The sequence below is a fragment of the Lactuca virosa genome, chromosome 9, assembly GCF_052849685.1.
Source record: "Lactuca virosa cultivar CGN04683 chromosome 9, Lactuca_virosa_CGN04683_v6, whole genome shotgun sequence".
Classification (NCBI taxonomy): domain Eukaryota; kingdom Viridiplantae; phylum Streptophyta; class Magnoliopsida; order Asterales; family Asteraceae; genus Lactuca; species Lactuca virosa.
Window position 1 is genome coordinate 101,151,232 of NC_136434.1, and position 25,535 is coordinate 101,176,766.

Consider the following 25,535-nt stretch of genomic DNA (forward strand, 5'->3'; position numbering starts at 1 on the left):
AATAAATAAAATTAACAATCTAAACGCCCCTTAGTCTTTTAACTAACAACTCCTTTAACTGTTATTTTCACATTTTTATCATTAATGGACATAAAACAACTAGCCATTAACTATATTTACAATTTTAAACCTTCACTAGTAATGGTTTTAACATTTATGGTCCTTAATAAAGTTGGGTTAAACCTCGGTCTATCAATAGGTTTTTGTCTAAATTACTAATTTAGGCCAAAATTTCTTATTTCACAAACATAACATTTTTATTTTATTTAATTATAGATTTATTTCTTAAACTAATAAAATAGATTATAGTTTTATTTTTATTTGTTTATCTTTTTATTTTATTTTCCAAAAAAACAATTCCACTAAAAACGGACTAAAATTGGCATGAAATAAGGATGTTACAAAGATCATTAGATCAACATTTAGATCACACGTTACTGTTTTTGAATAAATGGAATTGAAATATGCATGTGTGGGTGTAATAGGTTTCTCATGGTGGAACCGAGGAGTAGGGTTTCACCACAAGTCAAGTTGCTTTAAATGTTGTCTATTGTAAAGTGATAAAACACGTGAAAACGTGTATATATAGATAATCAACATGTGTTTATACTATTTGTTTTGTAGCACCAAAAGTTGTGGAGTTCATCAATAGAGAGAGGCAAGTCATGGATAATAATGTTGCGGTGCAACTTGTTGCCAGTTTTCCTTTGGTCTTGATGTAGTTTTTGAATAAAACTAATATTTTATATTTAAAATGAAAATCCTTATCTACAATGAATAAGTAATTAAACATAACAAAAGACTCTTGAGCCTATTGGTTTCCAAGACAAGAATGATTTTATTCGATTCACCAACTTTTCTGGGATGAGTTGTTAATAACATAAACGTCATGTGGGCTACTGCATGTCAATGTTGTAGGAGTACTTTAAATTATTTTGTGACACAAATGTGGTCCTCTGGATTCACATTATATTGAGTTATTGATCCAACAGAAAGAAATAACGTACTTATTTATTTCTTTATTTGTTTGAGCATTATAGCATTCTACTTCTATTTTATACTTTTGCGCCATTGCACTTTCAGTTTTTTGTATCGAGACATTGTATACTTAAAAATCTACCCAAGAATAACATTGTACTTTCAATTTATTTTGTTCTTATGGTTGAAGTAAATAACAAAAATATGTAGTCTTTTTGTGCCAATGGTATATAACATTTTCAAAGACTAACTAAAATAGTAAAAATCAATGTAAAACCTTCAATTGGACGTGCTTTTAAGAGCGAGCTAGCGTTCTTTGATTCTGTATAAAGTAATAGTAGAAAATAGGATTTTGAAGGTTACACACAAACTGGACCTTACACATATTAGAAAGACACCAAAGATTCAATATAACGATGAGCATGTTTGCGTCTCGTTTGTCCGATCTTGTCAGATATCTGCTTGAAACTCTTGTCCACAACATTATTACCTTATGACCTTCCCTGGAACTCTGATCACCATAAATGTTTCTTCTTCTTCTTCTTCATGTTCACCCCTAACCACATCAAACACATCAAATATGTAATAACCCAAGCTCAATGGATCAAAATAGCTATTGATCATCTCCGGGTAAGCATCTGGAAGTTCATCAAGGTCAACTCGATACTTAAGAAACCACCCTGAATGATCGTTTAGCATCTCAAACACATTAAGCTGTAAACGGCTCTCCCTGGGATCGACCCTCTCCACCAAATGCAGATGGCCTCGCGACTCCCCAAAGTAGAGTGTCATCTCCCAGTTTTCAAAATCTTCAGATGGCAACGATTGAAATTCTTCTGTGTCGAGCTTAAAGTATGACTTGTCATCGAACTGATACCAGTGGATCGCTTGATTCCAAAAAACTATGTAGTCGATATAGCAATCGGGTAAAGACATATAATCATCTGAAATCTTCCATTTCCCTGTTTCGGAGGAGTAAATTTGAACCTTAATCACATCGTCAGGCTCAGGAAAGTAAAAGCAAACAACCTTGTAGTGAACACAATCTGTTTGATGAAATGCCAAAGCCATAAATATGATGGTTTTACGAACAGCCATGCCTCCGAGAATTGATGGGATGACTGCAAATTGCTTGGTGGTGGGATTAAATACGTAATATTTATGCACACGTTCGTCCTCTTCGTTGCTACGACAAAGCAGCAACCCGTTACAAGATTGCAAGATTCTAATACCATGGGGATCAGGATAGAAGTCGAGATTACGAAAAGGAGGAATGCTTTCGTTCTCATCATCAAATGGAATATACAAACTGCTAGCAAAAAAACCAGGAGAGAAGGAAGCATTTTTATACAGTAGGGTAAATTGCCTGTTACTCAAAAGGGAACGCCAGACTTGGATACAGATTTGAATCGAAGAACAGAGGTTACAGGCAATCGGAGAAGGATTTCAATTAAAAGATCGTCGTTGGAACCGATCAGAGCTCCAGACTCCGTGGCCAGATGATTGTTGTCCGCCATGGCAGCCTTTGAGAACCAGAGGTTTATGGTGTTCTGGATTTTCTTGATTTTGGATCTGGTGTTCACCATTTTTGGACTGGGTTGAAAGACTTGAAGAAAGGGTATTTAAGGTGTGTTTTTAAGTTTTGTCATGGAAGCTGATAGCTTATTAGCTTGCCATGGAAGCTTTGCCTAACGCTTTAATGCTTTGCTAACGTTGACTTGACTAGGAAATGTCCTTGATTGAAAAAAGTATGTGGTTTTCACCGTTCTTTTGAATTCAGGCTATAGTATAATAGTCTTAAATATTAGTCTTAAAGTTCATGGGAAAGAAAAAAACTATTTTTAATAACTTATTTTCGTTTTACTTTTAATATTACAATTAAAAATTGATTATGTGTGGATTTTTTTTTTCTTTGAGTTTTCTCGTAAAAATGTTAGAAATTACAAATTTGGTCTAGGGAGCTTGTTTTTTGTTTGTCCAAAAAAATAATAAACTTGGTAGTCGAGCCTTACATATTGATTTTGAAATAAGCTTTTTATGTGAAATTGTATGAATATAAATATGATTAACTGCGAGTTAAAAGATTATTAAAAAAGACAAATAATGAAATTGGACGAATATAATATGATTTTAAGTTTTTAACGGTATTTTTTTTGTTGATAGAAATTGTACGAATATAAATATGATTTTAACAATCTTGTTTTCTTTTTACTATCAACTTCCACTACAATCTTTAACCATGAAACTATTAGCGGATCATATGTTATATTGTATTAGTTCTATATATTTCCAGATAGCCCATTATGTAAGCCTGTATGTATTGGCCCAAGTGGATTTATACTTATACGTATGTTTAATGTATAATTGAGTTATGGGAAAATCACGGTTTAGCATGGTATGAGAGACTTCTTCTATCAAACCCTAGTCGATCACTTCTATCTTCTTCTTCTTAGTTTTTCTTCTTCCCTCCTGTTTGCTTTTTCTTCTTCCCTCTCTGCAATGCCAGGAGACAGTAGCACATCATCTAAACCTCCTCACAAGGCATACGTAATAACCAACATCAAGACTTACATTCCCTTGATTCTCGATCTCAACAGTCATAACTATGATCCTTGGAGTGACTTCTTTACTGCTCATTGCATTACTTACGACCTCCACGGCCACATCGATGATACTTATGATGCACCAAACAAGCCACCTACCGACACAGAATGGGAACAACTTGACAACCTCGTCAAATTGTGGTTGTTCAACTCGATTTCCTAGAGTCTCATCACCAACGCCTACTCTCCTCTCGCATCTGCCCGTAAAATCTGGTTGAACATATCCTCCATCTTCAATGACAACAAAGAAACCACAACTATGCAATTAGAAAGCGAGCTTCGGTGCATCACCATAGGAGACTTAAGTGTTCATGACTAGTGCAACAAAATCAAGAAACTCACTGATCTTCTTAAAGGTTTAGGTGAAAATTTTAAAGAAAGGCATGTTGTTATTTATGCCTTTAACGAACTGTCCAACAAATTCGAGGGTCTTGCCAACATCATCCACCTATCAAAACCGTTCCCTACTTTTTCCGAAATGCGCTTCATTCTTGCTGCATAAAAAACCAAGCTTGCTAATCCTTGTGTCGTTGCCCCATCTCCTGATGCCAATTCCTCGTCCAATTCCCTCATTCACGTCGCAACCACTCCTTCCAATCGAGGTGGTGGCGGTGGTGGCTCTTCCTACCGATGCAACGACCGGCGTGGTGGCGGTAACAATCGCCGATCTCGAAAACATCCTCATTCCGCCGGAGGTGCAGCTGCTCATGGTCAATATGGTTGGGTTTATATCCCACCGCCTTTTCAGCCTGTGCACCGCCCTTCATCTCAGTGGGGTCCCCCTGTGTCGCCCTATAAACAACTTTTGGACTGGGAACCAATTTCCTCAATCGGCCCAACAATGGAGCAGCCCAACATCTAACACCCAAGGCCTATTTGCTAGCAGACCCTCTTCGGCCCATTCTAGTGTGCAACAGCCCCATTCTTTGAGTCCTCAGGCCCACCATTAGACTTCAAGCTACGATCAGCCCCCGTAGGCATGGCTCGGCAGTGGCGATCAACCCACATCCCTTCCGCATCTATTCAACACAATGTCACTTTTGGGCCTGGGGCAAAACGGATGGGTAATGGACATAGGACCAACCGACCATGTCCACACTAACACAGGTATACTCACTTCCTTCTGTAATAATTTGTATACTCCTCGCTCTATTTATGTCGGTAACGGATCTGCAATACCGGTTGTGACCTCGGAACATTCAAATTTTCCTGTCTCTAATATTTACCGTCCGCTTCACTTACAAAATATTCTCATAACACCCAACATCATTAAAAACCTTATATTTGTTAGAAAATTCATAACTCATAATAATTGCTCTATTGACTTTGATCCTTATGGTTTTACTGTTCTTGATTATCAGACTCGTCGCCCTCTAATCCGTTGTGATAGCTCTGGTGCCCTTTATCCTGTCATAAGCTCCTCCAGTCATGCGTTTGTCGGTACCACTCCCACCACGTGGCATCAACGACTTGGTCACCCTAACGATCAAGATTTGAAGCATTTGTCATCCAATAGTTCAACTTCTTGTCGTTTATCACAAAATAATGTTACTTGTCAAACCTGTCACCCACCTAAATCTTCACACTACTTCCATTTCCTCTGTCCCACGGTCACATCTCCAGGCCTTGAAAGATCCAAACTGGCATAAATCCATGCACGAGGAATATAATGCTCTTATTACAAATGGTGCTTGGGTCCTTGTACCACGACCGCTGGGGGTCAACGTAGTTCGCTCTATGTGGCTTTTTAAACAGAAATTTAATGTTGACGGATCTCTTTCTCGATATAAAGCTTGCCTGGTGGCAAATGGGCGTAGTCAGCAGTAGGGGATCGATTGCGATGAGACGTTTAGCCCGGTTGACAAACTGGCCACTATACGCACAGTACTCAGTGTGGCTATTACACGGGACTAGCCCGTTTATCAGCTAGACATGAAAAATGCATTTCTTCATGGTCATCTTCAGGAGACCATTTACATGCATCAACCGCTCGGTTTTCGTGATCCTCGACACCCGGACCATGTTTGTCATCTTTAGAGATCTCTATATGGTCTAAAGCAGGCACCTCGAGCCTGGTACCAGCGGTTCGCTCAACATGCTCTTCGTATGAGATTTCACCACAGCCTCACCGATTCGTCTCTATTCATCTATCATCATGGAGGCGACACTGCCTACTTGTTATTCTATGTGGATGATATTGTATTGACGACCTCCTCTACTTCTCTCCTCCAGCCTATCATTACTCAACTTAGCAGAGAGTTCGCCATGACAGATCTTGGGGCCCTTATGTACTTTCTCGGCATTTCTGCTACTCGCTCTCCTCAAGGTCTCTTTCTGTCTCAGCAGAAATATGCTTCTGAGATTCTTGGGAGAGCCAATATGCTTCAGTTTAATCCAGCTCGTACCCCTGTAGAGACCACTCATAAGCTGGACAATACCGGTACTCCTGTTGCGGATCCATCATTATATTGCAGTCTTACCGGTGCTCTTCAATATGTCATGTTTACTCGCCCGGACATCGCATTTGCAGTTCAGCAGATATGTTTATTCATGCATGATCCCCGAAGCCTCATATGAATGCACTCAAGCGTATACTGCGCTATGTTCGAGGGACTCTGGACCACAACCTGCGACATCATGTTTCCCCGTCTTCTGATCTTCGTGCATATTCAGACGCCGACTGGGGCAGATGTCCCGTCTCTAGCTGTTCGACCTCTGGGTATTGTGTTTTTCTCGGTGATAATCTTATTTCCTGGTCTTCTAAAAGACAAGGGGTCATCTCTCGATCCAGTGCATAGGCGGAGTATCGCAGCGTTGCCAATGCTGTCGCCGAGACTTGTTGGGTTCGTAATTTACTTTGTGAGCTTCAATGTCCTCTTACCAAAGCAACTATTGTTTATTGTGACAATATTAGCTCTGCTTACATGACATCGAACCCAGTTCAGCACTAACGCACGAAGCACATCGAGATTGATATTCATTTTGTTCGTGGCCTGGTTGCCCGGGGTGATGTTCGTGTCTTTCACGTTCCATCTTCCGCTCAGTTTGCCGACATCTTCACCAAAGGACTTCCTACTAAACTATTCAACAATTTTAAAGCCAGTTGAACCATTCAGAATTCTCCTCCTGATAAAACTGCGGGGGGCTGCTAGCGGATCACATGTTATATTGTATTAGTTCTATATATTTCTAGATAGCCCATTATGTAAGCCTTGTATGTATTGGCCCAAGTGGCTTTGTATTTATATGCATGCTTAATGTATAATTGAGTTATGGGAAAATCACGGTTTACCAGAAATCACACCTTAAATACACCTCTTCTTCAACGCCTTCACCCCACTCCAAAAACAGTGAACACTATATCCAAAATCAAAAAACCCCCCAAAACACTAAGAACAATCGGTCTGCAGCTTTTGACAGGCTCAAACGATGATTTTGTGATTGAAATCCTTCACCAACTTCCTATTACCTTTGTTCTTAGATTCAAATTTGTATCCAAATATTGACGTTCCCTTTTGAGTCACCCATGTTTCACCCTCCTATATAAAAAATTTCCAATTTCTCCTCGCTTTGTTTACAATATGTATATTCAGTTTGATGGTGAGAACCCCACCCCCCCGAGTTGTAATCCCAATTTCTATCGTGATCCTTGCGGCACTAAAACTCTACAATCTTGTAAATTGTAATGGATTACTGTTTTGTTGTAGCAAAACGAGGGACCAACATGATCGTAAGTATTATGTATTCAACCTCGCCACCAGGAAATTTCTAATCATAACATTGGTTCCTAGAGGCAAGGATGTTCTTAAAAATGTCCATTTTATGGGTCAGGCCTTTCATCAAACAGATTATGTCCACTACAAAGTTGTGTGTTCATCTTGTTAAGCCAAAGGAGGACCAATTTCAGACTCAAATTGATACGATTGCAAAAGGCAACGTTTTTAGTTCCAAATCGAGTAGTAGTTGCGACTAGTTGCAATTGGATGCGAACGATCGCAATGAATTGCAGTGTCTTGTTATCAGATGCGAAAAGAGTATTAAGTGTAAATGGGTTGTTGGATGCGAACAGAGTGATGAGTATGAATGGGTATTGGATCTGAAATGGCTGATGAATGTGAAAGGACTGATGGATGCGATAAGAATGATGGTTTCGATTGGATGCGACTGGATGCGATCAATCACAATCCATCGCAGTCTACTAGAATGGCTAATGTGAACTACTTCGGAACAAGGTTGGGTGTGAATGCGATTGTGATTCCAATTGATTGTGACTGGTTGCAATTGGTTCTAATATGTCGGAACTTATCGGAGTCTTGTGGTATTTTGGTATGACTGGATGCGAAACTTGGAGTGGTTACTCGATTTGATTCTCAAACTTGGATGTTATTCTCACAATGGTCTTATTACATTGCTAGCTTGGGAACCCATTAGGCTCTCATTAGTTCCGATGGGTTGGTGCTTACATGTTGGTTCCAATGGGCTGGTGCAAGTTGTTGGGTGTGAAAGCTACTTGGGATCAATGGTACAATGGCTTTGCATGGTTAATTCCGTGGGAATATTCTAGAGATGCTTTTAAGTTATTTTTAGCCTTTATTTAATAATTTCCATTTATTAATAGGTTCTTTTATTTTATTACTTTCCTTTTATTTTGTAATCATTGTAAGACTATAAATAGCTACCAATGTTGAACCTTTGAATTATTGAGAGTGGAATGAATTGAATTTTGAAGAACGTTGTTCGTTTGAGTTGCATACTCGCCCCTTTGTCAATTCTAGGACGTGTATTCTAGGTTGATGTGAATTAAAATCAATAGTTCTTGATTTGTTTTCATTGATACCTAATCTATATGTCTAGATTGTTTATCATAGCTATCTATTCTTGTTTTCTTGTCGAGAAAGTTATTCATCGTTCTTGTTTCTTATCATTATTCTTATTTTCCGTTGTGTTCATAACCCCCCCTGTTCGCATCTTATGTGGTATCGGAGCACAGTTCTGATCGACAAGTTCATTTGATTTCATTTGTTGTCAATTTTGTTGAATATGATCATTGTTTAAAAAAAAAATATTAGAACTCAGTTTCGATTTGCAGTTGCGATTTGTGTTGTTGTTGTGATTCAACAAGTTCGTTTTTCAGACTATTACTGTTGATTATGGTTGAAATCGCATCAGGAGTCATGAAGGTGAACGATCCAAATTTTGTGAATTCCTTGCGTGAAGTTTTGCGTGGGTTGCAAGAAGAAGGAAGGCGGCAACAACCAAGGAAGGTTGGAGGCGTCAATGTAAACGATTTGCCTAAGTTCGTTAGAGGATTTGATCTAGAAGAGTATTTGGATTGGGAAGAGAATATAAAAAAATTAAGTTCAAAGGGTTAGATGATAAGATGAGCTGCAAGAATGTGATTTTAAGGCTGAAGGGAGAAGTGGTGATTTGGTATGAAGGACTGAAGGCTAAAAGAAGTCGTGAAGAGAAGAAGAAAATCTCATCTTGGGAATCCTTGAAACGCAAACTCAGAAGAAGGTATGTTCCAGTGAATCACCCAATCACGATTATTCCTAAATTTTCTAAATCTTGGAAAAGAAAATTGGATGTGATTGTGAGAGACCGTTGTGATTGAAGAACCTACCGTTGTGCAAGAATCTTCTGTTGTGACCGTTAAATATTTTCATTCTATATACGACACCGAGGATGAAGATGAGATGTGGGAAAAAAAAAATTAAGGAATAGAATTCTAATGAAGAAATTGTTGGATTAGGTTTCTAAGCCCATAACTATAACTGGTATATACTTGAATTGATGGTAGCACGGTCCTTTTGGGTTGCCCTCAAACCTAGCAATTGGAAAGGATTATTTTGGAGAGAGAGGTTGATTTATTATTTGAATAATAATTTGAAATAAATGATTTGTTAATATATTATGGAAATAATATATTAATTAGAAATAGTAATATTTAATTAATATTTAATTAATATTTAATCAGAAATTAATTGGAATTAATTTAGTGATTAAAAGAATTAATTAAAAGTGCAGGGACTGAAGTGAAATTGTTTAATATGTGATTAAGAGGCATTCTAGAACCCTCCATGAGGCTTGGACGGTTTTAGGAGCCTTAGGGTTTCAACAATTATCCCTGGTGGATAACTAGGAAGCTGGATAATTACTCAGTTCAAGATAATATTATTATATTGGGTTTGGGCTTATCTAGGGTTTCTTGTCTGCACTATAAATAGGCCCATAGGGCTATGGATTTTCACACTCATATTTTCATTAGAAAAGTTTTATAGTATGTTGCCTATACGTGAAAGACATTGATCCTTAATAGGTTGCATGTGCCCTAATCATTTGAATTGTTTGAATGTTCTCCGCTTAGCGCATAGAACTACGTTTACCATCAGAAATTGACGATATTGTTGAGGACTCTACCCCTATCTACGACACTGACGAGGAAGGATAATTTGTTGAAAGGATTAATTTCGTGGATAGAAACGAAATTATTGAAATGATTGTGGAAGAAAACAATTATGTTAATACGAACAAAATTGTTGAAAAGGTTGAAGAATCTTAAGATGTGGTTGTGGGTCAGAAGGATACGAAAGTGGAGCAGATGGTACGAGAAGAAGACACAAAGGCAAATTTGCCAAAGGAGTGTCAAGGTGCGACTTTTTCTGACAAGGTTGCATGTCATTATGATCCGAAGGAGGCCAAGGAATTGCGAATCAGGTCATTGAATCCTTGGAGATGGGATGTGATCACGAAAGTTCTAGTCAATATGATGTTCCAAGTCCCAAGTATTCGCGTGTGAAGGAGTTTATGATGTTCGGACGTATATTCTTTTGGTGTGTTTTGAATGGGGAGCCCTTAATGATGGGACGTACTAATCATCAATTTACAAATACAAACCATGATACATTATTTCAAATGCCTACTATTAATCCTTTAAATTATTACGAGATTATTTTGCACGGTCCTAATGGTAGTGTAAGAAAGTGGTTTTTGATCCACAAATGGAAGTCACGATCAGAAAGCTCTTTAAGTTGTTTGAAAAAGGGTGATGATTTTGAAAGAAGATACCAACATAGAAGGATTGTATTGAAGGTTTGTATGGAAAACAACATGTTGATCCCTCGGAATTGAGGACAATTTCTTTCAAAGGTGGAGGGGATGATACGATTGCAAAAGGCAGCCTTTTAGTTCCAAACCGAGTAGTTGTTGCAACTGGTTGAAAATGGATGCGAACGGTCGCAATGAGTTGCAGTGTCTTGTTATCGGATGCGAAACGATTATTGAGTGCAAATGGTTGGTTAGATGCGAACAGGCTGATGAGTGTTAATGGCGTATTAGATCTGAAATGGCTGATGAATGCGAAAGGACTGATGGATGCGAGGAGAATGATGGTTGCGATTGGATGCGATCGATCACAATCCATCACAGTCTACTAGAATAGCTAATGCGAACGACTTCAAAACAAGGTTGGGTGTGAATTCCATTGCGATTTCAATTGATTGCGACTAGTTGTGATTGGTTCCGATATGTCAGAACACATCAGAGTCTTGTGTTATTTCGATACGAATAGATGTGAAACTCGGAGTGGTTACTCGGTGCGATTCTTGGACTTGGATTTGATTCTCGCAATAGGTCCAATTGTGATGCGAACTTCGGAACCCATTGGGCTCTCATTGGTTCCGATGGTTTTGTGCTGATATGTTGGTTCCAATGAGCTGGTGCAAGTTGTTGGGTGTGAAAGCTACTTAGGATCAATGATAGGATGGCTTTGCATGGTTAATTGCGTGGGAAGATTCTAGAGACGTTTTTCAGTTATCTTTAGCATTTATTTAATAGTTTCCTTTTTATTATAGCTCCCAATGTCAAACCTTTTGAATTATTGAGAGTGAAATGAATTGAATTTTGAAGAACGTTGTTCTTTTAAGTTGCGTACTCGCCCCTTTGTCAATTCTAGGACGCGTATTCTAGGTTGGTTCGAATTCAAATTAATAGGTCTTGATTTGTTTTCATCGACGCTCAATCTATAGGTCTAGATTGTTTGTATAAGCTATCTTTTCTGTAGGGGTGTGTATGGGGCGGTTTGGTTCGGTTATTGGTCAAAACCGAACCATAACCATTACAATTGGTTAATGTATTTCAATAACCATTGGGTAACGGTTAATATTGGTTTTGGATAACGGTTTTAGTCGGTTATTGGTTATGGTTAACGGTTAATATCGGTTAACCATAATGGTCCAAAATGACATAAAAATAAAAATATTTTTCTATAAAAATTGAAAAACATAAATCCATTGTTATAAAAAATGAATGATTGTGTATATATAACTATATTGATAGAAGATTACTTATCATATCTAATTCCAAGTAATTTCCCTTTAAAATTTCAATTCTCAATATATTACATACATTATACTCCCTCCTTCCTATATTTATTGTTTACTTTTGACTTTTAAAACACAATCCATTCATATATTCTGCCTCAAGTATTATATATAAAAAACAAAAATATTTAAGGTCAAAGTTGAGAAATAAATACACCAAAATTCAAAAGTGGATAATAAATATGGAATGAGGGAGTATTTAATATTATATTATATTAAAAATAATTATTAATATTATTGGTTCGGTTCGGTTAATAGTGGTTCGGTTTTGGATGAAAACCATAACCGAACCATATGTATTCGGTTAATCAAAATTAGAAACCGCACCATATCTTTTAGTAATGGTTCGGTTGAAATGGTTCGGTTATATTGGTTAATTTGGTTATGGTTTGGTTTTTCGGTTAATATGCTCACCCCTACTTTTCTGGTTTTCTTGTCGAGCAAGTTATTCATTGTTTTTGTTTTCTTATCGTTATTCTTATTTTCTGATGCGTTCATAATAATCCAAAAAGAACCCCCCTTGGTATTCGCATCACAAATCTATTCGTCTGAGACACAAAAATGGAAGATTTTAGATGAATCTATTTCCGCGCCGCATAATACGTACTTCAGCTATGGTGTTTATTGGAATCAAGCAATTCACTGGGCTCCTAACACCTTTAAGTTATGTTGCTTTAAGCTTGACACGGAAGAGTTAGCATCATTGCCATTGACAGTGACGGCTGCATTTTTAGAGGTTATCAATACGGACTTATACCTATTTACTTTAGGGAATCACAAAGCCATCTGTATTTGGTGGATACGCCTGATTGCAGTCGGAATCATATGCAACTGAATGTGTACGAGATGGACGATCATTCTAGGTGACTTGTTAAGTATAAAGTGGAGCTTGATGAGTTACTCAGAGATGATCCGTAGAAAACCAGATCCTTCCATCACAATTTATTACGATTTCAGTTGTTAGATATGGTTAGGGTGAAGAAGAAGATGAAGCGTGATCAGAATTCCAAGGAATCAGATTATAAGGTACAATATTGCCTACAAGAGTTTCAAGCAAATATTAATATGAGTCCCTTTATCGATGGACCAATGGGGCACGAGGAAGTTCACCCTTATGTTGAAACCATAGTTTCTTTGTAAAAACTCCAATATGTGTAAAATTTTGAAATTTAGCTCGACGAGAAAGTAAACAAATGTCATACATAACATAAGCAAGCAGGCCGTAAATGAACCAAACGTCAACAAATTGTTTGCGAAACTATGGCAGGAAGTTTGTTTATGTTCATTTATTTAATAAATGAACGAACATAAACAAAAATTCTAGTTCTTTTAGTTAAATGAACGAACATGAACATTGGTCTCATTTGTTCAATTATGTTTATGAATGTTCTTATGTTGTTTATTTACGATCGTTTATGTAAGTTAATTTTATGTTTATACATGTTAAATTGTGTGTGATCACATGACTATATTATATGTTTGTTTATGTTCATATATATTCAATTATGTTTGTTTATCTCCCTTCGTTTTTGTTCGTTCGTTTAGTTTTAGCATGTTCACGAACATAAACAAACATGAACAATGTAATTTGTTAAACAAACGGACATGAACAAGAAAACTTGTTCGTTTAATCTCCTGATTCTTTTTTGTTCATGATGTATAGATCATGTTCATGGATTAACGAAAGTCTTGTGTGTGTTTATAAAAGGTTTCTTAAACTTTTAGGGATAGACACCGATCATAAGGTCTTAGAAGACCCATAAAGCAATTGTTCATAACATGATCTATTTTATAGGCCTACATGGCTATTTAGTATTAATTTTTTTGTAAAAAGAATATAGTAAAACTTTTATTTCACTTATATAAAGAATATAGTAAAAAATTTATTTTATTTATATAAAGTGATAAAACCATTCATATATCCTATACACGTGTATCTAGATGACATATATTTTGTATGGACTCATTTGGTACTTTTGATTCTTATTCGAACCGGATGATGACAAAATATCATGCTTGTCAGCTTGTTCCTTTAGTAAAGGGATCTTTTTTATCAATAATCATTTTATTATCTATATATAGCAATAGATGTACATCTCGACGACTCATGAAACCACTTCATATTCTCATGCTTCGATAAGATGATATACTTGTTTTATTGCTTTGGTGTTTCTTTCGTTGTGCTAAACATTACTAACATACCTTTATACATCCTAATTGTTGTCAGATAGTAAGCATTAATAAATTTTGGATTTTTTGGATGGTGGTTTTTTTTATTCCTAAGTAAGGAGTTGTTTGACAAGTCTCATGTACGATTTATAAGCTTGCATGAATAAAAAAAAACCTGAATCAAAACATGATGTTTGTTAAGGTTGTTGAACAAAAATATTGAATGGATCTTAATGAATTTGACAAAAACAACTTCACCAATTTAACAAAAAAAAAATCATCAATTTCTTAAAAATCAATTTCATAACTTGTTAATGTTCACAATTCAACATATCAAACATATAAATATCTTATTTCATCATAAAAGCATTTTATTTTATGCATTTAATGGTATAGATGAACATAATCTAAAAAAAGTTAATAAAAATATTTATCATATTAAACAATATTTTTTTTTCTTATTGTTAAAAAAACATTGAACAGAAACAAGAACCCAAATTTCTAGCAAGCAACATGCTTCATATTTCGGCTCCAATCTATAAGAAGCAAGCATGTTACAAGGACTTATTTATTCTGTAAAATTGGGACATTACATTTTCTATTAAAATTATCATTTTAATTTATTTTCTTTTTAGATTTTTATGTACTTATTTATTTAATTAATTTAAACATGAAAATATCTAGTCCTAAATTTAGGATGTTACAAGGACCCTTTGATTTCATCGAGTCTGAGCCAGGATCGACGACAACATTACACTATCATCATAAGCCCTAGCCATGGACATAGAGAAATTCCGGGAACCATGCAACGTCCAGATCCATTTGTCACAAGAAGACGATCACACAACATATCTTAATAACAAGAATAAATTGTTCCATTATGCAAACTTGGCTCCACCCTAAGAGGTCGACGAAAGGAAACTTGCCCAACATAATGGCTAAACTTTGACTACACCACAATCACATGTGCAGATTCCAACATGAAAACTTGAGGGAGCCAACTACTTAAGGTCGTGTCAGCCAACCACACCCGTCATATATAGCCTTGATGACCTATTGCTTGGGAATGTAGATCGTAAAATATGAGAGGGAGATGGGTTTTTCCTGATTTATTATTTTTTAAAGACAAAACTTCAAAAATGGTCCCTATACTTTCCGAAAATCTGAAGTTTAGTCCCTAATTTATAAAAACCTCACAGATGGTCCCTATGGTTTCAAAACTTTTAATAAATGGTCATTTTCGTTAACTCCGTTACAATTTGGCCGTTAAGTGAAGGGTATTTCTGTCATTTCACTACCACAGAGACCATTTATAAAGTTTTGCCTTATTTTTAAAAAAATAATAATTATTTAATATTAAAGGGTCTTCTCTCTCTCTCTCTCTCTCTCTCTCTCTCTCTCTGTGGATGAAGAATCAAAGGGAAGAAAAACCCCGATTTGCACTCTTTCTCCTTCCGGTCAGACCCTCACCTACCGGTGGTGAAGCACCACCATCGCCACTACAATTTTCAGACCACCAACCACCGCCATTGTTGCTCTATGTCTCAAAGATCTGCACTCTTTCTCCTTCCGGTCACGTCGAAACTCGCCAGAAAATCCGATAAGTTGCTCCCATTAGAAAAATTAAAATAGCCTCCCTCACCCATCACCCTCACGTTCTCTATTTCTCCGACACCACCAAAATTGGAGCAAAATCACCATAATTTGACCTAAATTGGTAAGCCCAAATCAAAATCTAAAATTGTAACCTAAATTCAAGCTCTGCCTATAATATTTGACCTAAATCGGAAGCATCATCTCCATTGTCGCCTTCCTCTAAAAGCTCTGCATCTGCGATCTTCGTTAATACAAGCTCACCCATCTATAACTCATGAAATCGGTTATGCCTCCATCAATTTCATCAAGAACTGTCGCACCCCCAAACCAGAACGGCGGAAACGTTCGGGGGTGGAGGACTTTTAGGTAAGTATCACAACACATGCAATATAGTAATCAAAGTACAAACAACCATTGCATTAATAAGTATAAGTTTTACATAAGTGTTTAAACATTACATATTGAAACACTAAAGTAGGTACAATAGAAGACAAGAGTCGCGGTACGGTACTAGGTAGTCTTCTCAAAAGCTTCTGGAGTGTACCTGTCTACTGGATTCCTGAGAATACAAGTTATTTGAAAAGAGTAGATCAGCATTTAAGCTGGTGAGTTCATAAGTATTTTAGTTCTGTTAAGTATACCCTAAGTTCTTTGAATGAGTTCACTGGTTTCTCCAGGAAATCCTATATCTCCTGAGGTGATTAACTGATAACCTCAATAGTTTCCCTCTGTAATTACTTAGTTTATACTGATTATACATAACATAATATTGAATTGATAGTTAAATGGATGTATCTGCCCTAAGCCCACAACCAAACAAGGAACAGGAAGTAAGGCGGAAGTCACACATTTCACTGTCAATCGGACATTACTTATGTACGAATCTGATGTAATAACTAAGGAATTATAGAATTAACCACTAAAGGTCTTTTATGTTATACTAGTTTACAAAGATTGAGTGACTAAGTTTCATTTGATAAGTGGTTTAATTCCATAAACTGTTTCCTTTGTATAAGTGGTTTAATCCCATAAACCGTTTCATTTGTAAAAGTGGTTTAATCCCATAAACCGTTTCATTGGTAAAAGTGTTCTTAGTTATATATGTTCTACAGTAACAACCTTAGTATTAATCATGGAGAGTATTCTATTATCCATAATACTGCCTTGTGGTTTTAAATGTTCAAAACCAGAAGTACAATACTTGATTTCATGATATATAGCTCTTACTGTAAGTAAAAGCTACTGAAGGTATATCTGGTCGGGATGTAATTAACTTTTCTTACTGTTATAAGAGAAGTATATTACTTTGTAATTCACTCGTTGTTTTATCCATGTGAGTCCTATTAACCATACTAATATGACGGAAATACCTGCAGCGACATTCTTCAGGCGTCGGAACGGTATGATATTTGACACCCTAGGCCTGTCGGCTAAACTATAGCGAACAGTAAAGGTGCGGGATTGTCAGTCCCGTATAGATCTATACACAAATTCACGCTCTCCCTACAAGAGATTTTGGCTAATAGTTCAGGACTTAAAAAGGTCGTACTTAGATAAGCACACCGTGAAGGGTCTCACAAATTTATTGTTTCAACAAGATTTCCGATGTATTATTGTTATTACCCGATGAATGCTAACTCTGGTACTTTGTATCGTACCCTTGGTTAATGCAAACCCGGTAAGATGTATTATTATCTCGAGTTTGCTAACTCGGGTACTCTGTATAGTACCTTTGCTAATGCCAACCCGACAGAATGTATTATTACCCATGATTGCTAACTCTCGTACTCTGTATATCGTACCTTTGTTAATGCAAACCCGGTATGATGTATTATTACTCGTGATTGCTAACTCTGGTACTCTGTATATCGTACCTTTGTTAAAGCAAACCCGGCATTACCACATGTTTGCTAACCCTGGTACTCTGTATCGTACCTTTGTTAATGCAAACTAGGTATGATGTATCTTTACTTCTTTAATATGTTGTTCGTATATTAAAGGTATTATACATATCTTGGTATAGGTGAATGAATTCTGGTAATTTCCTTGGAAAGTATACAGTTGTAAATCATACTTGTATCTTCAGTTTTGAATGATAAATTATACCTATTATAATTTATATGTTCTATCTGATTAGCATGGTTTCTCATGGATGAACACCTTTGCTCAGCCTGATACAAAGGTGAAGATACCAAAAGGAGTAACCTTTGGTACTCATATATGTATAATATATATATATATAATTAAGACGGAAACGACCTTCAGACAAATAATACAACCCTAATTCCACATCCAAACAAGGAAAAGGATATAGGATAATTCATTAGTCCTAAGCCCTTCAATTCTTATTTATATATTTATACATATATAAACATGATTTTTGGCATTTATACTTTGAAATAGTTTATAAAACATTTTTCAAAGAATTTAACATGGCTTCACGTTATTTTGGAAGTATTTGGAAATTCTTAAAAGCATACGGAAACTTTCTGTGTGATTATTATCACACACAGTTATTAACACAATTTAATATTGTGTTAAACTTGTATCCCCCCCTAAAAAAGTATTTAAAAACCATTGAAAAGGTAAATTATAGGGGTATGAACTGACTTTGATAAGCGGTGATTTGGGCAGCGTTTCGTTTCCCGTAAAGAGTTTATTTAACGAGAAACCGGCTCAAACCGGGCAGAGTTTCGACAGGAGAGAGGATGAATTCTCGAGAATTCCGGGGCTCCGGGGCTTGCTTCGGGATTTAGACGCGATATCGGGGCCTTCGGGGGTCGTGAGAAAGTTTCCGGGGCTAAAATGTGAAAAGGGGGAAATTTTGGGGTGAAAAATGGGGTTTCTTCGGAAGTCCTCGCATGCTATATATAGTCCGAAGGTTCGGACCCGAAGCTGTGCGAAGGTGACACGCGTCGGACAGGTGGTGAGGTTTCTGGCTTACTTCGGACCGCAGGCTCGCAGATGGGAGGCTCGGATTGGACCGGACTTCGGTCCAATAGAAGATTGACACGTATGCGAAGGGGGTGTCTCCGGGGTGTCCGATGCGAGGCTGTCCGAAGCTTATTGGACCTCGGCTGCGCTCCACTCAGGAGATAACACGTGTACCACGGTCCAACCGGAAGATGACACGTGGAGGTTCGAACGTGATGATGACGTGTCTGAAGGGTGACATGCGAAATTTCCCGGTTTTCAAGATTTTCTTGATTTTTGTGCCAAAAACTTGCGAAAATCATAACTTTCGCATACGAGCTCCGTTTTTGACGTTCTTTATATGCACGCGTAGGTAAAATCATACTCTACGACTTTCGTTTAGACTTCGTCGGCTGGTTTTGAATTTATTTTTAATATTATTATTTTAAACAGACCGGGACGGGAATCCGTTAAAAATTCATAACTTCTTCATCCGACGTCCGTTTTCGTCTGTCTTTTTACCGTTGTGCTACTTTTGAAGAGACCTTCGATTCTCGTTTAAGTTGCGTTGGCTAAATATCGATCGATTTATATTTCGAATTTTTAGCTGTCTACTGCTAAACCGAAACTTTGAAAAATCATAACTTCCTCATACGAAGTCGGATTTTCACGTTCTTTTTATGAACGTTCTCGGTATAACATATTCTACAAGTTTCATTTAGATTGTTAAGGCTAAAAATCCTTTTATCGAAAATTCGCTTTGTTCACTGAACAGTGTTTTGCCGGTTTTACCGCGGATTTTCGATTGGTCATAACTTCTTCGTTATAACTCGGATTTCAGTGTTCTTTATGTTTTTGGAAACCTTGTTACAAACTCTACCACTTGGTTCATCCCAATTATGATTATTGATCAATTAATTTCTGACCAAAATTTGACTGGTGTCACATTATCCCCCCGTTAGAGGGAATTTCGTTCCGAAATTAAGTCTAAAGTGATACTCATGGACTAGGTCTAATCTTTCCTATCCCAAGTGAATTCAGGTTCCTGGTTTGTAATCCAACGAATCTTCACTAACGGGATGAGACTTAGCGTGGTTCTTCAGATTTCCCTATCCATGGTTTTTATTGTTTCTTCTATAGAGTGTAGACTTTTATTTAACTTGATTTCATCGAGTGAAATAACAAGTGTTTTATCGGATAGACACCTCTTTAGATTTGATATGTGAAAAATAGGATGAATGTTATTAAGTTTTTGTGGTAGTCTAAGTTTAAAAGTACAAGACCGATTCTCGTAATAACCTTAAATGGTCTTATGTACTTTGAGTTTTGTATTTCACGCTTTCTCAAGCGCATCTTGTCCTTCCTGAGTGAGACCTTCATATGACAAGGTCATCAATCCTGGAATTCCAAGGGTTTTCTTTTATCGAAGTCGTAGCTTCTCTGGTTAACTCTGGAAGCTTTATGGCGCTTCCTGATTCGTATTTTGTTTTTGGTAGTTTCTCGGATGAATTCCAGATCAGCGAGGGTGTTGTGTGGAAATTGGATCTCTAGCTAGTTGCGTATTACCTACTTTAGTCCAGTGCAGATAAAATATGTACTTGTGACCACAGAAGGTTTCGAATGGAGCAACTTAAATGCTAGTGTGTTAAAGGACTCGACTAATTGGTGAATGGATATCCCATTCTTTACCATAGCCGATCCCATAGAATCATGACTACTATGGTTCCTAGAGGTTTTTGAGTGACGGCCTAAACTAGGAGATGATTCTATTATCTCAATGGAGATAACAGATATTGGCATACCGTGCACTCACACGTTCTAGTTATCTTATCTACTTGCCACATTTTCAGGTTTCAAGGCTTCCTGTTGAGCCTCCTTACTCTATGTGGAGAGATTTGAATGGGTTATCATAGTCTATGATTGGAACTATGACCTGGGTACTCTTTCCGACTTAGGGTGTCAGCTACTATATTGGCTTTGTCGAGATGATAACAAATTTCAAATTCGTAGTCATTTAGTAGCTCGACCCACTGTCGTGGTCTCATGTTGAATTCTACCTGGTAGAATACATGATACTGGATTTTGCTCCGAAGTTCATGATCAGACTCATACTTGGCTCATCCACCATAACCTCGTGTATACAAGTCGTATATAATTTAGATTTCACAAAACGTTCGGATGTGTGACTCTGCCCCAGGTTCACAACCAAACAAGGAACAGGAGATAGGGCAGAATCACACATCCTTAATCTTGTTAAGTCTAACATATATACCACTCTCGTGTATACACTTAGCAGCGATAGATTAACTTAATGAGTTCTTAGTCTCTATTCTTGAACTTGACCTGCGGTACAATGATTTTCCTATGAGATCTATGATGGGTTTTGAGCATTCTAACACTCCTATGGTGTATATGCAACCCTAGAAACCTTGGATCTATGTTTGACTAAGATACATGCAAATAATTATTTTTCCAAGGTTCTTATCCTAACTAGCATGGCATGGGATACTTGAATCAAATAAAACTAGTAGAATTACTTACCTTGTAGTAGTAGTTGATTGCTTGGAGTTTGAGAGCCTAGCACCAATAATGTGGATGCCTCAAATGGAAGTCACAAATCACCACAAACTTGGAAACTTGAGAGAATAGTCACAAACTTCTTGAAATCGGCCCTCTTGGTTTACACACATCAACTAGTGCAATTTCAAGAACCAAAGCCTCCTTTATAAAGTGTGGTGGATTAGGGTTACATCCATGTAAACCCTAATACCCATGTCTTTTCATTTCCATGAGATCCATGGGTTAAAGCTCCATGGAGTATCCATGGACTTTCCATGCAAGCCTAGCCCATTCCAAATAAGCATTAGCCCACACTATATAAATACAAGAGCCCATATTTAATTAGTCATACTTTTGATCTCTAAATTAATTCTAAATTAATTCTAAATTAATTATAGATCAATACTAATTAAATAATATGATTTTATATTAATATATTAGGACTTATAATATATTAATAAATCATAACTTATACTATTCTCAAACGATTATCCATAAATTGTTCGGGTGAAGTGCAACCCAAATGGACCATGCCGGGTCGGGTAAAGTACATACCAAATATAGTTATGGACTTAGACACTATATCCAACAGTCTCCCACTTGGATAAGTCTAATAACTATAGTTGCAAGTATGACTTCAGGAACCGATCAGCAATCGTAGCTCTTTAAACTCTGTTGAACTATGAAGCGCCATTTTAGATAAGTGATCATATAATCCTCTGTTCTAGATATCAGCCGGACAAATACATGGAACATGGTCTTGCTTATTGTCCAGCATTTGTTTCCCGATTTCCGATTTGTTTGACATAGAACTTAACTGAACACATCAATTTAGTTCTGAACGGGCCCGGTACATAGGTCAAAACAAAATCATCGAGGGGCCCAGATATCCCTTCTAATCCTAGAAGGAACAGATAAACTTCGACTCATATGTTTGCTCTACTACTTGTTGAACTACACACAAAGGCACGGTTTATAACATCGAGTTACCAATGCGTTTTCGTGCAATCAATGCATAACCAACTCATAGGCAACAAATCATATCTCTAGGTTTGAAGACTTATATGATATTACCGTCTCACGATCACTCGAGATAAATTCCATGAAGTGATACAAGTGAGCGTGGGTTGAATCCAATACTCAGAACTTATGAGCACTCATGAGTGCTGTAGCCCCGCTTTGTCTAACATCTTAGACCTCTACAAGCCAACCCATGACAGTCTTGATTCATATCTACTTCCAACATATGACCGACTGTGGAGAGTTTGAATAATATGATATAAACCATAACATAATTATTCTGGAAGTCAAAACATGCAAAAAGAAATAATAGTAAACGATTGATAAGAGATAGCAACACTTTACTCATAAATAACAGCTTTTATTTATTATCAAATGTCAATTACATTTTACAAATTTCAAGATTATCTAACTACTAAAACTAATATCATCCTTCAGCCCTATGCTCCGAGCATGTTGGAGATGCTTAGCCCGAGTCAGTCCCTTCGTGAGGGGATCTGCTGGGTTCTCATCCGATGATACCCTCTTTGCCACGAGGATTCATTCTTCTATTTGATGTCTGATGAAGTGATATTTTCTGTCAATGTGTCTGGATCTCCCATGATCTCTTGGTTCCTTGGCTAAGGCAAAACCTTGTTTATACAATGCATGAAAGGAAATAACATTTCTTGCCATTTCTGGCGAATAATATATTTTTATTCAAATCTAATGTAAACCCACTATTTAGCACTAAGGAATAAACTCCTATCTTGGTGACAGGTGAAACTTTCCTGTTTCCCATGATCAAGTTTATCTTTCCCTGCTCCACATTCTCATTTCTTTTTAGTCCCTGCAAATCACAACATATGTGAATACCACAACCTGTATCAAGGACCCAAGACTTAGAATGAGGTGAGTTATTAGACAATATAGTGTATATACCTGCATGGTTGGGTTTTACTTTCCCATCCTTCAAATCTTGCTGGTACTTTGGGCAGTTTCGCTTCCAGTGCGACTTTTCGTGGCAATAGAAGCATTCAGCCTCATTAGGGTTAGCAGAAGGAGTGACAAAACCTTTCTTGGTTTTGCTTGAAGATGAGCCTTCAAGGATCTTACCCTTGGTACCCTTAGAAGGGTTCTTTCTCTTCTTCCCTTTGCCATGCCCGATTGCCAAGACATTGGCCGCAGTTCGAGTAGGAGTAGGAGTAGTAACAACCGACTTACCCTTTAGACCACTTTCGGCGGTCTTCAAGAGTCCTTGAAGTTTACTGAGGGTGACTTCTTCCTTGTTCATGTGATATGTCATGCGGAATTCATCATAACACGATGGCAAGGAGTGCAAAATGATGTCTATTGCTAACTCCTCAGGGAAGTTCACATTCAGCTTCAATAAACGGTCCACATACCTTTGCATTTTCTGCATGTGGCCCGTGATGGGTTCACCATCCTTCATTCGGGTTGTTATCATGGAGGAGATTATTTCATATCGCTCTTGACGAGCACTTTGATGGTAGCGGTCCATCAAGTCCTGGTGCATCTCAAAAGGATAATAGTCCTCATAGGACTTTTGGAGCTCGGCTGTCATGGTGGCCATCATGATGCATGCCACTTTTGTAGCATCTCTTTCATGTACCTCATATTCAGCAAGCTCTTCAGGAGTAACAGTTGGCTCGGGTACCTTCAGCTCCTTGTCGAGAACATATTCTTTGTTCTCATACCGAGTGACCATCCTGATGTTTTTGATCCAATCTGTAAAGTTGGACCCATCAAAGATGACTCTCCCACAACGATTCATGAGAGAGAAGGAGCTAGTAGGGTTTGAGCCAGAAGCATTGTTATTGGAAGACATCTGAAAAGAAGGGGGGAATAGATTAGATTAGATATAGAGATAGTCCTTAACAAAACACCCAAATGTAATATTAAGGCTAGGACCCAACACAATATTTTATAACTTAGAAGAGGGATGCCGTAATCTAAGCTATAAGATATTTGAAGGTAGGTGAACGACGATTCACCAATTTCCACCATGAAAAACGAAATATTTAATTAGGTTTTAATTGGTTTAGAAACTCCTAGATTCTTTGAGATTCATTGAACTTTCTTCAATGGCATGTTTCAATCTCGAGTGTGCCCTTCAAGTTTTGTGACTGGGATGCCGAGGATCACAAAACAAGGTGTGAAGTAACCATGCAAATTACTTGGTACCCTTAATGTATTACCCCTCAATCGATGTGCCGGTTAACCACACACGCTCCATCGATACTATGATAAACATTAAGTCACCCTTTACCTACCTTGTTAAGTTCAAGTTAGTGTGCCGGTTAACCACACACGCTCCACTAACGACTTAAACAAAGTGTAAAGTGTAATTTCATGGATTAGCACCTTATTCATATTTTCCTAAAATAACTAAGATTGGGAATTCAATAAAGTTTAGTTACTTTAGTATTATCATTATACTTTTAATGAGAATTAATAAGTCCTTGTCCTACCCGTTCGGCTAACGACCCTCCACCGATCAAGGAAGCGGTGGGTGAGAATGGACACCCATTAAGTTGCCATTTTATAGGCAACATCCTTATACCCCCCTTATAGACCGGCTTCGTGAATGAGGCGTACTAGCGGTAAGACGACTTGATCTTATACATATATAAATATTATTAAACTTATAATATTATAAAGTATAAGAGTTGAATTTTAACTTTTAAAATTCTAGGGGTTGGAACTAAAGTTTTTAATATGACTTTACATGTTCCAAAACTTGAGGGCAAGTTTTGTAAACTTTCAAAACTTTTCATTTCTCATAACTTATGAGTTAATGGTTATTAAAAATGAAGACTCTTCATTTTTTGTAACCTATGTGTTCTTTTAATGGTTATTTATAAATGTGACTTTTGGTTATCCATAACTTAAGAACTAGTTATGGACTCCATTAAAACACATAAAGATCAAGAATTAATCTAATCAATTATTAGCACATAATTTCTATGATCTTCTAAACGCATATGTTTATGAGTGTTCATATCAAAAATTTCAAGAATCGTAAGCACATATACAAAACTTGAAATTTTGATACGAGCTTTTGAACAAAACTTCGATTTTTCAAGTTTTTTTTTTTTTTTGCATCAAGTATCAAATAAACAAACCAGGCTCTGATACCACTGATGGGTTTTGAGCATTCTAACACTCCTATGGTGTACATGCAACCCTAGAAACCTTGGATCTATGTTTGACTAAGATACATGCAAATAATTATTTTTCCAAGGTTCTTATCCTAACTAGCATGGCATGGGATACTTGAATCAAATAAAACTAGTAGAATTACTTACCTTGTAGT

At 37.0% G+C, this 25,535-nt stretch overlaps 1 pseudogene; it reads right to left on the reverse strand.

The window, feature by feature from the left end:
- Positions 1–1,165: 1,165 nt before the first annotated feature.
- On the reverse strand, positions 1,166–2,661 carry LOC145138058 (F-box protein At5g07610-like; annotated as a pseudogene).
- Between the last annotated feature and the right edge of the window lie 22,874 nt (positions 2,662–25,535).